The sequence below is a fragment of the Hippopotamus amphibius genome, chromosome 13 (genome assembly GCF_030028045.1).
Source record: "Hippopotamus amphibius kiboko isolate mHipAmp2 chromosome 13, mHipAmp2.hap2, whole genome shotgun sequence".
Classification (NCBI taxonomy): Eukaryota; Metazoa; Chordata; class Mammalia; order Artiodactyla; family Hippopotamidae; genus Hippopotamus; species Hippopotamus amphibius.
Window position 1 is genome coordinate 30,458,208 of NC_080198.1, and position 13,856 is coordinate 30,472,063.

Here is a 13,856-nt window from a genome sequence, read left to right on the forward strand (position 1 = left end):
GCTCAGAGAAGGTAGATGCCCTAAACAAGGGTGCTCAGCTAGTAAGTGCTGAGGACAGACGCTACCCCAGGCCTTCTGATCCAGGGGCACAGCAGGGCCTCGGTTCCACAGCCTTGGAGAGCTTTCACATCATCTACCCTCCCATTCTGATGAACAGACGTTGGTTGAACAGGCAGAACCAGTCCATCAAGTCAGGAAGAGGCTGAGAGAGAGTGGAGGCAAGTAAGGAGAACCCAGGCCTGGGTGATCTGAGTTAATACGGCTGTGGAGTTCGCACAGCACCTCCCAGCCCAGTCTCCTGACTTTAATATCCTGCACTTTGCAACCCACCTGCTACTACTACATGTATGGAAACTGTTGTCTAAGTACACCTGGGCTGGATGTTATCTGAGCACCGCATAGAAACTGTGTACAAATAAGAAAACTATTTCAAACAAGCCCCAACGTGGACACTAGGCAGGTTCTGAAGAAGCAGGAAGGAGCAATTTTATATGAAAGTGCCTAAAGTGGACACAGGTTTACAGAGTACTCAGCAATCTGAATGGCAGGGTCTTTGAGACTTCCCTGGTGGTCCAGTGGGTAAGACTCTGTGCTCCCAATGCAGGGGGCCCTGATTCGATCCCTGGTCGGGGAACTAGATCCCACATGCATGCCACGACTAAGAGTCCACATGTCGCAACTAAGAGTCCACATGTCGCAACTAAGAGTCCACATGTCGCAACTAAGAGTCCACATGTCACAACTATGAGCTCGAGCACTGCAACGAAGACCTGGTGCAGCCTAAATAAATAAATAAATGAACACGGTCTTTGACTAGGCCATTCCGTTTCCACACTATGCTCCTATTAAACTCTAACACCTGCACTGTAAGTGAACCTCTTTCCTGTGCTTTACTGTTAAAAAATATGGTGGCCCTGGATCTCAATGGTCACAGGCTGGATGCAGGGCAGGCAGGTCCTACTGTCTAGCTTAGCCTTCCTCAATCAGGTCAGAATTTTGGAGAGAATAATAACCTAAGGCTGTGAGGTCCAATATGGCAGCCACTATGCACACGCAGCCCATGTGACTTAGGGACTGAATTTTAAATTTTATTTAATTTTATTAAATGTAAGTAGTCCAGTGGCTACAGTACCATTATAAACTACTTATTTGCAGATATAAAGAGGTATTTATGAAAAAGTAAGCATCCTAAACATAGTGTTACGACTTGCTTTTTTTCCACTTAATATAATATGAATTTCTTCCATTTTCATAACTGTACCTTTGGATATATATTTTTTTAATTCATTAGTTCATGTCTTTTATTAACCAATATACAATTACTTGTCTTCTGGTTTGTTGAAACAATAGGTCTGACAACATCTGCCACAACAACGTTTGTCAAAGTGGCTGGCCATAAAAACTCCAGCACCACATTCATCGGTGAGGACACTCCCGACGAAGGCGGCTGATTTGGCCGTTCTCATCCACCCTATGGTACTTCAGGACAGCCAGCTTCACCTTCTTTCTCTTATGCTTGATTTTCTTGGGAGTGGTGTAAGACTTCTTCCTTTTCTTAGCACCACCACAAAGTCTCAACACAAGATGAGGAACGGACTCCTTTTGAATGTTGTAGTCAGACAAGGTACGTCCATCTTTCAGTTGTTTGTCAGCAAAAATCAGTCTCTGCTGGTCAGGAGGAATTCCTTGCTTGTCCATGATCTTGGCCTGTACATTTTCTACTGTATCCGAGGGTTCAACCTTGAGAGTGATGGTCTTCCCCATCAAGGTTTTCACAAAAATCTGCATCTTGACGGCAGTTCCATCGCAGATGGCGGATCCGATGGATGGATATTATTTTTAATACCCACATCTGTGCCGTCCAGTACAGTAGCCACAAGCAACGTAAGGCTATTGAGCACCTGAAATAAGGCTAGTCTGAATTGAGACGTGCTGTCATTGGAGAATACACACCAGATTTCAAAAGCTTCATACGACAAACAAAATGTAAAACACAATAGTAATTTTTGTATTGATTACATATTGAAATGACAGTATGTCAGATATTGTGGGTTAAGTAGAATTCATTATGTAAATTAACTTCACCTGTTTCTTTACACTTTTTTAATGTGGCTACTGGAAAATTTTAAATTATATACATGGTTTGCATTATATTTCCATTGTACAGCACTACCCTGAGGCCTCCACTGCCTGTAATGAATTCACTCCACTCCCTGCAGCCCGAATGGAAGAACTGAGAAAATGGTCACCCAAATCAGCGTCTAGTTCTGTGGTTCCGGGAAGGACACTAACTTGTCCTTGGTGAGGCCTAGGCTTGGTGGAGCCATCAAACAGGTGTGGCCCTAATAACAGAGCAGGTTGGTGATGGCTCCCGACTGGTATCTCTCATTCGAAGTCCACTAGCACTGGGACTTCCCTGGTGGTCCAGTGGGTAAGTCTCTACGCTCCTAATGCAGGGGGCCTGGGTTCGATCCCTGATCGGGGAACTAGATCCCACATGCGTGCCACAACTAAGAGTCCACATGATGCAACTAAGAAGTCTGCATGCCATAACTAAGAGTCCACATGCCTCAACTACGAGCCTACATGCCGCAACTAAAAACCCCGCATGCCGCAGCTAAGACCCAGTGCAGCCAAAGCAAGTAAATAAATATTCAAAGTCCACTAGCATTATACAAACCTTCATTCCGCTGCCCCCAGCCCTATGGCCTGGAGCAAGTTATGTACCCTCTTTGCACTTCACTTTCTTTCAACTGAAAAACGGGGATAATAACAAACTGAATTCAGAGTGGTTATGAGAATCAAACAAGAACCTAGAAAAGTCTGACAATTTCTTATAAAGTTAAATATTCACTTAGCACATGACTAAGCAATTCCATTCCTAGGTACTTACCCAGGAGAAATGAAAATATGTCTACACAAACACCTGTATGTTCACAGCAGCTCTATTCATAATGAGCCCCAACCTGGAAACAACCTAAAAGTCTACCAACTGGTGAATGGACAACAAACTGTGGTACATTCATACAGTAGAATACTACTCAGAAATGAAAAGAAACATGCAACAGTATGGAGGAAGCTCAAAGCTTTATGCTAAGTGAAAGCAGCCAGACACAAAAGACTATACAAGATTCCATTTATATATGACATCCTAGAAAAGGCCAAAGAATAGTAACAGAAAGCAGATCAGTAGTTGCCAGGGATCAGAGGGGAAGTACTGACTGCAAAGAGGAACAAGGAAATATCTGGAGTGAGGAAAACGTTACACAGGGGATACATTTACATGTGCCAAAACTTATCAAATGAAATATGTAAAGCACTTAGCACAGGGCAGGGTATATAATAAGTCAACTACTGTCTAAAACCAAACTTAGACTCATGATCTTCCTGGGAAGGCCAGGTACTCCTCGCTTCCCTTATACTGTTTTTCTAATCATTTCTAGTGCCTCCTTTTCCCTCCCAGCCTCTACCTAGCAGACTTTCCCTCTGATGTGTTCCTCCTTCTCTTTCTACCTTCTCTCACTCTTGTCACTGACCTGAGATGTGGCCTTTCTAACGTCACTGCTTCCTTATCACCCTGGACTCTCTCCTCCCCTTCCCCCACCCTTTTTAATGAACCTCAAACACCACCAGCGAACAAAGCTTCCTAAAATACCACTTTTTGCCACATATCTGCTCAAGTCCCCTCACTGCTGTTCAGATCCCTTAGCCTGGCATCCAAGGGGCCCCACAATTGGCTCTAGCCTCCCTTTTCCAACCTCTACTTCACACCAGCATCCTCCACAGTAAATCCTTGTGGGATGAATGAACAAACGAAGGCAGGGACCAAGTCTGTCTTGCTTAGACCTGCATCCCAAGTGCCTAGGATGGTGCCAGGAACACAGGGGCATACGCACAGCAGCATCAGATACATGAACCAACAACCTCCTGCTGCCTGCAAATGCATCCTGACCTCAGAGAACACAGCTGCTCATTCTTTAGTTTTTTTAAACTGAGATCCTTACGGTGGATTAGTAACAATTTGGAACAAGATGAACAATTAGGGACTCTGGAAAGGGTTTCAGACTTTAAGTGTTAGAGGCTATAAGGCTTCTGTTTCTAGTTCTACTTTTTTTAAAAATCTGTCAATAAATAATTATTTAAATATTTTCTCCTTTTCACTCAAAACAGACGAAGGACCTCCAAGTGTGCACACAAGTATGGGAGGCATCACAGGGATCAGATGAGGGTGCTCGTGGTTTAGCTGGTTTATCATGGTTTTGACCATTACGTAGCTTTTTAAATTATTTTTTTCCCAGTCATATATGGTTTCATTTACACCCATGAGGGACTGTGACTAAAGGCAGGCTTAAGGAATGCAAGTGGCAAAATACGAGTTAGTGAGAAGCTAGTAAGAAATACAGGAAGTGAGAGTCATCATAAAAATGGTCACTGAGTCACAAAAAAGGATCGTGCAATATAGGTTCTTGTGTGTCTGGCTTCCCTCCCACCCCCTCAGCACACTGCCCTTGAGGTCTGTCCGTGTTCTTGCATGCAGCAGTACCTCATTCCTTTTCGTTGCTGTTGTTCAGTCATATTCTGTTGTATAAATATACCACAATCAGTGCATTCATTTTCCTGTTGATGGATATCATGTTGCTTTTAGGTCGTGGCTACTGTGAATAAAGGTACAATGAACATTCTTGTACAACTTAAAAAAAAAAAAAAGTTATTCTGCAAACTGTCTGAAGACGCTCTGTATCAGTGCCTTAAGTTGTATTCACCTTATCACAATTCTTACTGTCTGTAAGATTTCATAAACCAGTATAATTCTGATCCCAAACATTAATATAATTTTCAAAAATGTGCTTATCTGAATAAAATATTTTTTAAATTTAAAATCACTTCCAGAGGAGGCTTTCACAATTCATTACTACTATGAAAAGAGTTTGCAAGGTAAAAAAGGCCTGGAGAGTGCTGATTCAGAACGAGTTCTCTGCAAGGTTCTGTGAAGCCTTTCCTAGTTTCCCCAGGAGGACCTGGGTGGAGCCACACCCACTTTGCCCTCCCTGCTCCAGGCCAGACCAGCATTTTCCTTCTTTTTTTTCAATTTTATTGAAGTATAGTTTGATCTACCACATTGTGTTGTCTGCTGAACAGCAAAGTGACTCAGTTACACACATATATATTCTTTTTCATATTCTTTACCATTATGGTTTATCACAGGATTTTTTTTTAATTAATTTATTTATTTATTGGCTGTGCTGGGTCTTCATTGCTGCACACGGGCTTTCTCTAGTTGTGGCGAGCAGGGGCTACTCTTCATTGTGGTGCACGTGCTTCTCATTGTAGTGGCTTCTCTTGTTGCAGAGCACGGGCTCTAGGTGCGCAGGTTTCAGTAGTTGCAGCATGTGGGCTCAGTAGCTGTGGCTCGTGGGCTTAGCTGCTCCGCAGCATGTGGGATCTTCCCCGACCAGGCATAAAACACGTGTCCCCTGCATTGGCAGGCGGATTCTTAACCACTGCGCCACCAGGGAAGTCCTATCCCAGGATACTGAATACAGTTCCCTGTGCTATACAGTAGGACCTTGTTGTTTATCCATCCTATATGGTTTGCATCTACTAATCCCAAAGTCTCAATCCTTCCAGACTGGTACTTTCAACACCTCATTTCTTCTTTGGGTTATAGGTCTGCCCCCTCTACCAGGATGTAAGCTCCCTATTTTATTCCTCTTTTTACCTTGGCACACAGCACAGTGCTCAGCACACAGAAGACTCTTCATAAATGCTCATTAATGTTCCCAAAATCTTTGAGGCTTTCAGACACGGCAGAAACTGTGAGCTTCATAGAGCAGACTGCACCCAAGCCCAGGATATGCACCCACAGCTGGACTGCACTCCTCTTTGGGGAAAGGAAGACAGCTGGGTACTACAGAATAAGATGCATTTCTCAGGAGACAGGCAGCATTCTGAAAGGTGTCAGCTGCCCCTACCCCACAAATGTCAAATAGCATGGCCACTTGTCAGAGGAAGTGGCAGGAAAAAGAACAAAGCAGAGGGGTATTTTATTTTTTCACCCTGCTGCCAGAGGTCAAGCGTGTGTGAACTGATGATGGGATTCCTCTGGTGATGAACAAAAGCTGGGATGTGAGGAGTTGAAATGGGCATTTGCGCCAGGGGCCTCCTCCCTTCAGGTCAAGCCTCCGGGAGCCCCACTGCCAGTGTCGTGGCCTGTCCACTTGCCTCTTCCACCTCTTCTGTGACCTTTGAACGCCAACAGCCAGCTCTGCTGCCAGGCAGGTCCGGCAAGGAGGCCCTGTGCTGTATCTCTGAGCCTGGACTGTCAGAGCATGTCCCTCCAGAGTAAAAGGGAAAAACAACCCGGGGGGGTGCGGGGGAGTGTTCTTTGAGATGTCACTGGTCTTTTTTGCTATTTGTTAGCAGTCATAGTTGACAATGAGACAAACTTTTAAATAAATAATTTTCCTTTTTCCATTCAATGCCTAAAAAGTACTAGTGCCTAAAAAGTTACTAGTGCGCTAGCAAATACAGAGGTAATAAACTACACAGCGGTCCCCAACCTTTTTGGCACCAGGAACCGGTTTCGTGGAAGACAATTTTTCCATGGACAAGGGGTAGGGTTGAGGGGATGGTTCAGACGGTAATGAGAGCTATGCGGAGCGGCTCACCGCCTGCCGTGCGGCCTGGTTCCTAACAGGCTGCAGACGGGTACCGGTCCACAGCCCGGGAGGTGGGGACTCCAGAACTACCACAGAAAGAGTGAGATCTGTGTGCTAAGCTCTGTTCTGAACGCCCCGTGTGTCTGAGCTCACAGCAGCCCTAGCATCCTCTTACTATCCCCATTTCATGGATGAAGAAATTGAGGCTGGAGAGATTAAGCAAGACCATTATGGCACTGCCCCCTCCTCAAGTTATTTACAGTTTCACGTGTGCTGGAGAGGGATGGTATAAATAGAAAACAGAGAATAAGACATAATCAGTGTGTAAAATGCTTACAACTTTCGGATAAATAAAACTGAATGGGAATTTCAGGGGAAGGAAATCACCCTCAGCTTTGCAGGCAAGTTGGTAGGTCGCAGTCCACAGGAAGGGTTTCCTGAGCTGCGCCTTGAGTAAATGCATTCATTCAACAAACTCACGCATTCAACAATACGTACTGAATGCTTGCTGCCTGTGTGGCAGGGACCGTGCTAGTTTGAAACTAATCAAAATAGCAATACATAGACATGAAAGGCTGGATTTCAAGTTAAAAAAAACAAAACTCAAAGAGAAAGGTGCCCACGGGGGCAGAACAAGCAGTCCACGTGGCCCTTTCTATCTAAGGAGTGGGAAGGGGCAGAGGTGTGCCCTTAGAGCACAGACCCGCTTCTCCACCCTCAGCATCCTGAGAGCGCCAAGGGCACAGCCTCTCCCCACCCACTGCATCCCCAGAGCTGACCACACTGCCCAGAAAGAACCAGAGCTCGAGAAGGACCCATGGGACAAATGAGTGCAAGGCTGCTAGTGAGTGAGGTGACCTACCTGGTCACTTACAGAGATGCCCAGAGCAGGGCAACATGCCCCCTGCCACTCCCTGTGCTCTGCTGGGTTAGTAGGTGCCGTCGTGCTGGCCAGAGCTTTACCCTGACATTAGAGGTCTGCTGTGAGCAGGCCCGCCTCGGGCTTCATTTCCCCCTGCTTCTGCAAAGAGCAAAGCCTGCAGGACTGAAGTCCCAGTCCAGGAACCACGTGTCCTCTGGGGAAGGGCAGCCTCAAAGGAAGGATGGACAAACAACACTCCCTCCCTTTCACGTCTCCAGGAGACACTGTTTGATTCAGGACTGTCCCATAGCAATCCTCTATTCATTCCCTCCTCCCAGCACCCTCAGAAAAGCCTCAGCTGAATTGATGAGGAGAAATGGCCTGTTTCTGATAGCCATGTCAAAGAAATGTGGGCAGCCTTGTTTGGACATCATAAACAGAGGTGCTGTGATAAGGGCTCCCGGCACAGAGCCCTTGGCCCTTCCCCTGTGCACTCTGTCGTCGAAGTCACCCGGCACACACACCTACATGCACCAGGCAGGCTGCGACCGAGAGCAACTACTCACACGAGCAGGACATAATTCATCTACTGTTCTAAATACAGCTGACCCTTGAACAACAGGGGTTTGAACTGTACGGGTCCACTCACACGGGGGTTTTTTCCAGTAAATATGTACAGCAGTACTACACCACCTGCGACTGGTTGAGTCCACCAATACGGAGGTTGGCTATAAAGTCATAGGCAGATTTTCCACTGCAAGGAGGGCCGGTGCCCTAACCCCCGTATTGTTGAAAGGTCAAATGCAGTGGGTTTTCTTAAAGTAGGCTATATGTAGGAATTCTCTGGCAGTCCAGTGGTTAGGACTCCAAGCTTTCACTGCCAAGGGCACGGTTTCAATCCCTGGTCGGGGAACTAAGATCCCGCAAGCTGAGGGGTGTGGCAAACAAAAGTAGGGTATATGTGGGAGTGCAGTGCTTCTTCTTAGATGCACATTTCTCACCAACTGAAATAAGTAACTCTCCAAGTTTACGGTTTTCAGAATGTTTCCAGTGATTCCAGCCTGAAGATTCGTAGTCCAAGAGTAGGCTTCAGGTCAGTGAGGTTCTGAGAGGTCATAGAGACGCGTGTATGACTGTTTACTGAGAATCTGTCCCTCTGATGAGATCCTTAAATGCGCTGGACCCCAAAAGCTAAAGGACTCAGACTATATCCCGAGGTTAGCATCCTGTAATGTTATAAAACTTTCCACGGTGAGGGTTAAGGGGTTAGGAGCTTCTTTTCAGGGTAACAAAAATGTTCTAAAACTGAGTGTGGTGGTAGACATACAGTTCTGTGAATATACTAAAAGCCATCGAGCTGTATACCATAAATGGGTAAAGTGTATGGTATGTGAATTACATAAAGCTGTTACACAAACAAACAACTTTCCAGGAAGAGTCCTGTTACTCTGCAATGAATTTCCCAAACTAACATTATGTTAATAAATACCCTGTTAGCCACCAAAAATAACTACTGGATTATTTGAAGACAATAATGGCAACGGAATTCCCTTTTGCTTTCAACTGTACTCTTTTAGTAAGCAGGAAGAAACACGTGATATCTTGATCTTCAGCTAGAAATGGCCAAATTTACGTCAAATGTGGTGGTCAGAAAGTCAGCCAGAGACTAAATGGCCAATCTCTACAGATTCTTCCCCCTGCTGACATCTGAGTATTTACCCTTGGTGAAGTACTTGTTCCTTAGCCCTTAATCAAAAGTTTCCAACTGAAAAAAAAGGGGCCTCCATCATCACGTCTGAAGAGGGGTCACATCTTAAGTTCCCCAAACCATGTGCACATTACCCATGAAAGAAGTCACTGACAAGGATGACTTCCAGTTTCAGGGGAAAGTGGTAACAGCCTTTGGCTCTCCCTCCCACAACACTCCATGCACTGAAGCGGTTATGAGTTCTAAAACACTGTCTGGGTGCAGCTCCCCCATTTTCAGGATGGAACAGACAGGAGCTTCATTTCATATGAAGCTGCCCAGAAACTGCTAGCACTACCTGCCTGCAGTGGAGAACGGAGAGTTTGTTTAACTTGCTCCAAATGAACCCATTTAGGCGTTTAATCAACAACCTGTATTTTGAACCATCTCAGGATCACAATCCACATGGAAGCTGTGTACACATGGGTGGCTGTTTCCACTGTTTCCCCGGGGAGCAAAGCAAAAAAAGCATCTTTTCACATAAAATAAACCTTAGCCCCAGAATCCTACATTTCCTCCTAGCAACTACAGCCAGGTTCTTATTTGTATTCCTACGACAAGAAACCTTTCCAGTGCGATAATCCTCAAAAGAGGTGATGTATGAGAATTAAGAGTCCTCAGCCCCTAAATTAAGCTGCAAAAAAATTGACTTCTTCGATAGGAAGAGAATGAAGAAGAGACTGACTCTATAAAATAACTAATTACCAGTCTCTAAGCTTCCAACTCAGCCTTCTGACTGCATCCATCACGGGTTTGAAGGACAAGCAAAGAAAAATATATAACCAAATAGAAGACAAGTGATTAGATCTCCAGAAAATCACTACTGTTATCTTATTATAACACATGCAAGTGCTGCAAGTTAACTATCATACTGGCTCCACTCGTCCATGCAAACATCTTCAAAAAAACTTTTAAAATACTCAGTGTAACTTGGAATTTGAAAGAAATTTCCAAATAGCATCTCCAAAGGAAGCCCAGATGGATTCTGATATTGAGCACTGGAATGTCAGGATCTTAAGGCAACGATGTCTCCTGTTGTGGTATCACATTTGAACAGGTATTCTGGTGACATGTGAATAGAGTTTAAAAGACTATTAAAAAAGGTCACTGATGAAGAGGCTAAAGCTCAATAAACCAAGCCACAGAAGGAACTTTAAACTATCTGTGTTACGACAGGTAAAAATTCTGGTTGACTCGTATACACCTTTGAAAACAGAAGATCTCAGAATCCGACAGAACAAAGCTCCATGAAAACAGAAGTGGTGGAGTTCACCACCAGATCTCCAGCTTGTGCCTGGCACTCGCTAGGCGTTCAGTACATTTCTGTTGAAGGAATGAGTATTGTTGAATAAACAAACTGTGCAGGAACGCAGTTTCCAAAAGCAGAGGTTCAAGGTGAGATCCATTTTCAGTAAAGACGTTAACATGAAATATTATCTTTTCCACAGGCTTCCCCCCCCCCCGCCCCCCACAGGCTTTTAAAATACTCTGTTACGCCTCAAATAACACTAAAATTATCTTTTCTTTCTCAGGAACAAAATGCACCAAATGCAGAATCAATGGGCCCTGATTCAGATGAACCTCAGGGAAAAACAGTTAAAAAGGAGGAAATGGAGATTAAGAGCTATGGCACCACAGCACACTGACCAGCAAAAATCGGACATGTGTATTTGATAACAATCTTCTCCAAAACTGGCAGTTTCCTCTGGTTTCTGTTTCAGCTAGATAAGCATTTTTCTTCAAAAATGCTTTAAAAGTTTTCCCTTTCATGTAGTCAAGAACTTACATATTTCCTTGCCTTCATTCTTAATGCTCTCAAAGTTTCCACCATTTACCTGTGTAGCCTTTTTTATCAGAATCCCTTCTGTCTGGAAAATCCTTCCCTTCTCACCCGCCTCCCCTCCAACTCCACTTGCTGAAAGCATCCCTAAATACTGTCCTTTCTGATTTTATGGAAGCTTCATTTCCTTGCAGCAGAGATCTGGTCTATTTTCTGAAGCTAAATTAATTGTGCTCCATAAAAGTGAAAATAAAATCATTTAAACCACATTCAGGCACAGAATCACCTACCAACCCGCACCTTCTGCCAGTTGCTCATCCCAATATGCCTTTCTGGTAGTGACCTTGTGTTTCCTTCATCCTTCTGGCATCTGTATTTCCCAATCCACAGAATTTTCCCCTCCCAAGCCCATAAATCCTAAATCATAGGTAACGAAACATTTTCCTCTATAAATCCTGTTTCCCAAGCCTACACAACCTTAATAAATGAAAGCAACCACGGATAGAAATTAGCTTACTCGCAATAAAAACGCGTTACTGTGTTTAACCCTTTGCATATATGGCATCATAAAGTGAATAGATAGAAGAAGGAAGGAATGCACTTTACAAATACTCCATAAAGATTATTTCATTTGACCTCTGTAATAATCGTGGGAGATAGGCAGGGCAGGCATTTATTACCCCCATTTACAGATGACGAAACTAAACAGCAAAAAGGTTAAGTGACTTGCCCAACCAACAATGTCACATGACTAGCAAGTCTCAGCCCAAACCCATATTAAGGTCCTGCCTCTTCCAACCCAAAGGATGTCTACTATGTATCCTCTCTTTAGGTTTCTGTCCTACAGCCAAGAAGCAACTTCCTAGAGATTCGTCATGTTTAAGAGAGGACGGTGCTCTGACTCTGGGGATACATCTCCCTTCGGCTAAAAAGCCAGAAAGCCTTCCTCAGCCTTCCCAAGAGAAAACAATGACTTTTTCTTCTGTATACCACTCTTAACAACTACTTCTTTCCAAAACAATTTCCAACACTTCCTGTTTTAAAGGGACTTACTCTTACAGCACTAATAGTCCAAAAAGTTTGCATCACATATGATTTTCTGAATAAAGCTCAGGGCTGATGCAATATTTTTCAGTCTCATATTTTACAGCTAAAATGACAAAAACACACAACAGTCAAAAATTACGCAAGTCAATGCTGCATATTTTTTACTCTACCACATCTGCCTCTACGTGTCTCCTGTGAGTCACTGTTTGTGTTCAGTCATGATTATAGGAACTGCCATTCTCTACCCTAACTTATTTTACTTTATTTCTTAAAGAAAGTCTCTGCAATAAAAATAGAATCCTACTACATCTTTCACTACCTTGCTGAAGCACTGACCCCTTAATTTTGAGCCTCAGATGTCATGTTGTTCCAATTTTTATCACTACCATTTTACGCGAACAGAAAAAAAGACAAAGTAAGGTTACAATTCATTCATTCATTCATTCAACAAACACATGAAATCCTATCAGATGCCAGGAATCAGAACCCAAAAAGGAACGTGTCCCTGCTCTCACAGCCTGATGGAGAGGTAAACTAAAGAAATAAGTACAGAATAAAGTGATCAAGGTTAAAGTGCAGGTGAGCTCATGGCTTGCAGCAGTGGCCATCATGAAATGCTTTCTGGAAGAAGTGGTCTGTGAGCATTTATAAGCATCTCTCTCTGGACTTTCAGTACAAAATAAGTCTAAAAGACTCAACCCCACTCCCTGAAAGGTTATAAGATTTCCTGGTCAATAGTCAAGTAAAAAAATCTAATTAAATAACAGAATTTATTCTTGACTCCCAGCCCTAAATTTCAACCCTTAACCCCTACTCCCTTAGGCACAAGTTACAGAGAGGTTCACAAATTCTGTCCTACACAGTGCCTTCTCACAAGTCTGTAGAACAGAAATAAAGATATGCACAATGAAACAGAATGCACTTTAAAAATATATGATCATTTTCCTAACTGGAAATGAACACTTTGAACAATCCACGCCCTACAAAGCATGGCTGTCGGAAGAGGAAACTGAGGTTCCAAAAAGTCCCACTTTAATACAAAAGAATAAAAGGTCTCTTTGAAGTCGCCAGAACAGCTTGAGCAAAAAGAGAAACAGAAGGCTATTGTGGGGCTTCAGCCTCCAGATGATGAACCCCAAACACCCCGCAACGGTAAACAAACAAGCCTCTGAGCCGGAATCTGATTTGGTGACCCAACAAAACATTACAATTTAAGGAATCTCTCTCCCCATTCATTATTTCCCAAACAAAGTCCCACTGGCTGGCGGCTCCTGGGTTTTTTTTGCTGGTTTCTGGGTTTACTGCTTGTAAATTATAATGTATAGTGTGCTCTTCCAAAAAAAAGGTACAGGCAAATGAAAACAACCACGGTTTTAGAGACCCATAAAAGACACTATATGTAACAGAAATGAACTGTCTGTGTTTACTATGAGGACCTATTACTCCTTTATGCTACTCCAGTGGATCTTAAACTCCAATGAATGCTACCACTGCCCGTTAAAGAGCAAGTCAGAGGAGGGAAGGAGCAATTTCAAACACCTGCCTCCCTCACCGTCTCCCGGTGCCTCGCTCAAGCAGCTGACCTGGAAGTGGGGCTGCAGACCCCGGCCGCTCTGCTACCCCAAGCTGGCTCTAAAACCATACTCTCATTTAGCCCGCACACCCTCATCCCCATCACTCAGACCCCCAGCTGAAAGGAGGGAAACTCAGCGGCCCCACAGAGGAGGAGACGGCTGGCGGAGGGCAGAAACGGACGAGAGG

General features: G+C 44.0%; 1 protein-coding gene and 1 pseudogene across 10 annotated transcripts in view; both read right to left on the reverse strand.

Moving 5' to 3' along the window:
- PXK (PX domain containing serine/threonine kinase like) overlaps nt 1-13,856 on the reverse strand; it is a 76,029-nt gene that overhangs the window by 61,626 nt on the left and 547 nt on the right. The window contains exon 1 of one of the 9 annotated variants that reach the window (XM_057704561.1): nt 4,544-4,651. The exons of the other annotated variants lie outside the window; for them this stretch is intronic. The gene's annotated coding sequence lies outside the window, so the exon portion shown is untranslated. Of the gene's footprint in view, nt 1-4,543; nt 4,652-13,856 lie in introns of those variants that run through there. 9 annotated transcript variants of the gene reach the window in all.
- LOC130834398 (ubiquitin-40S ribosomal protein S27a-like) lies at nt 1,288-1,921 on the reverse strand (annotated as a pseudogene). Its single transcript, XR_009048684.1, has one exon. The product of XR_009048684.1 is annotated as a ubiquitin-40S ribosomal protein S27a-like (transcript).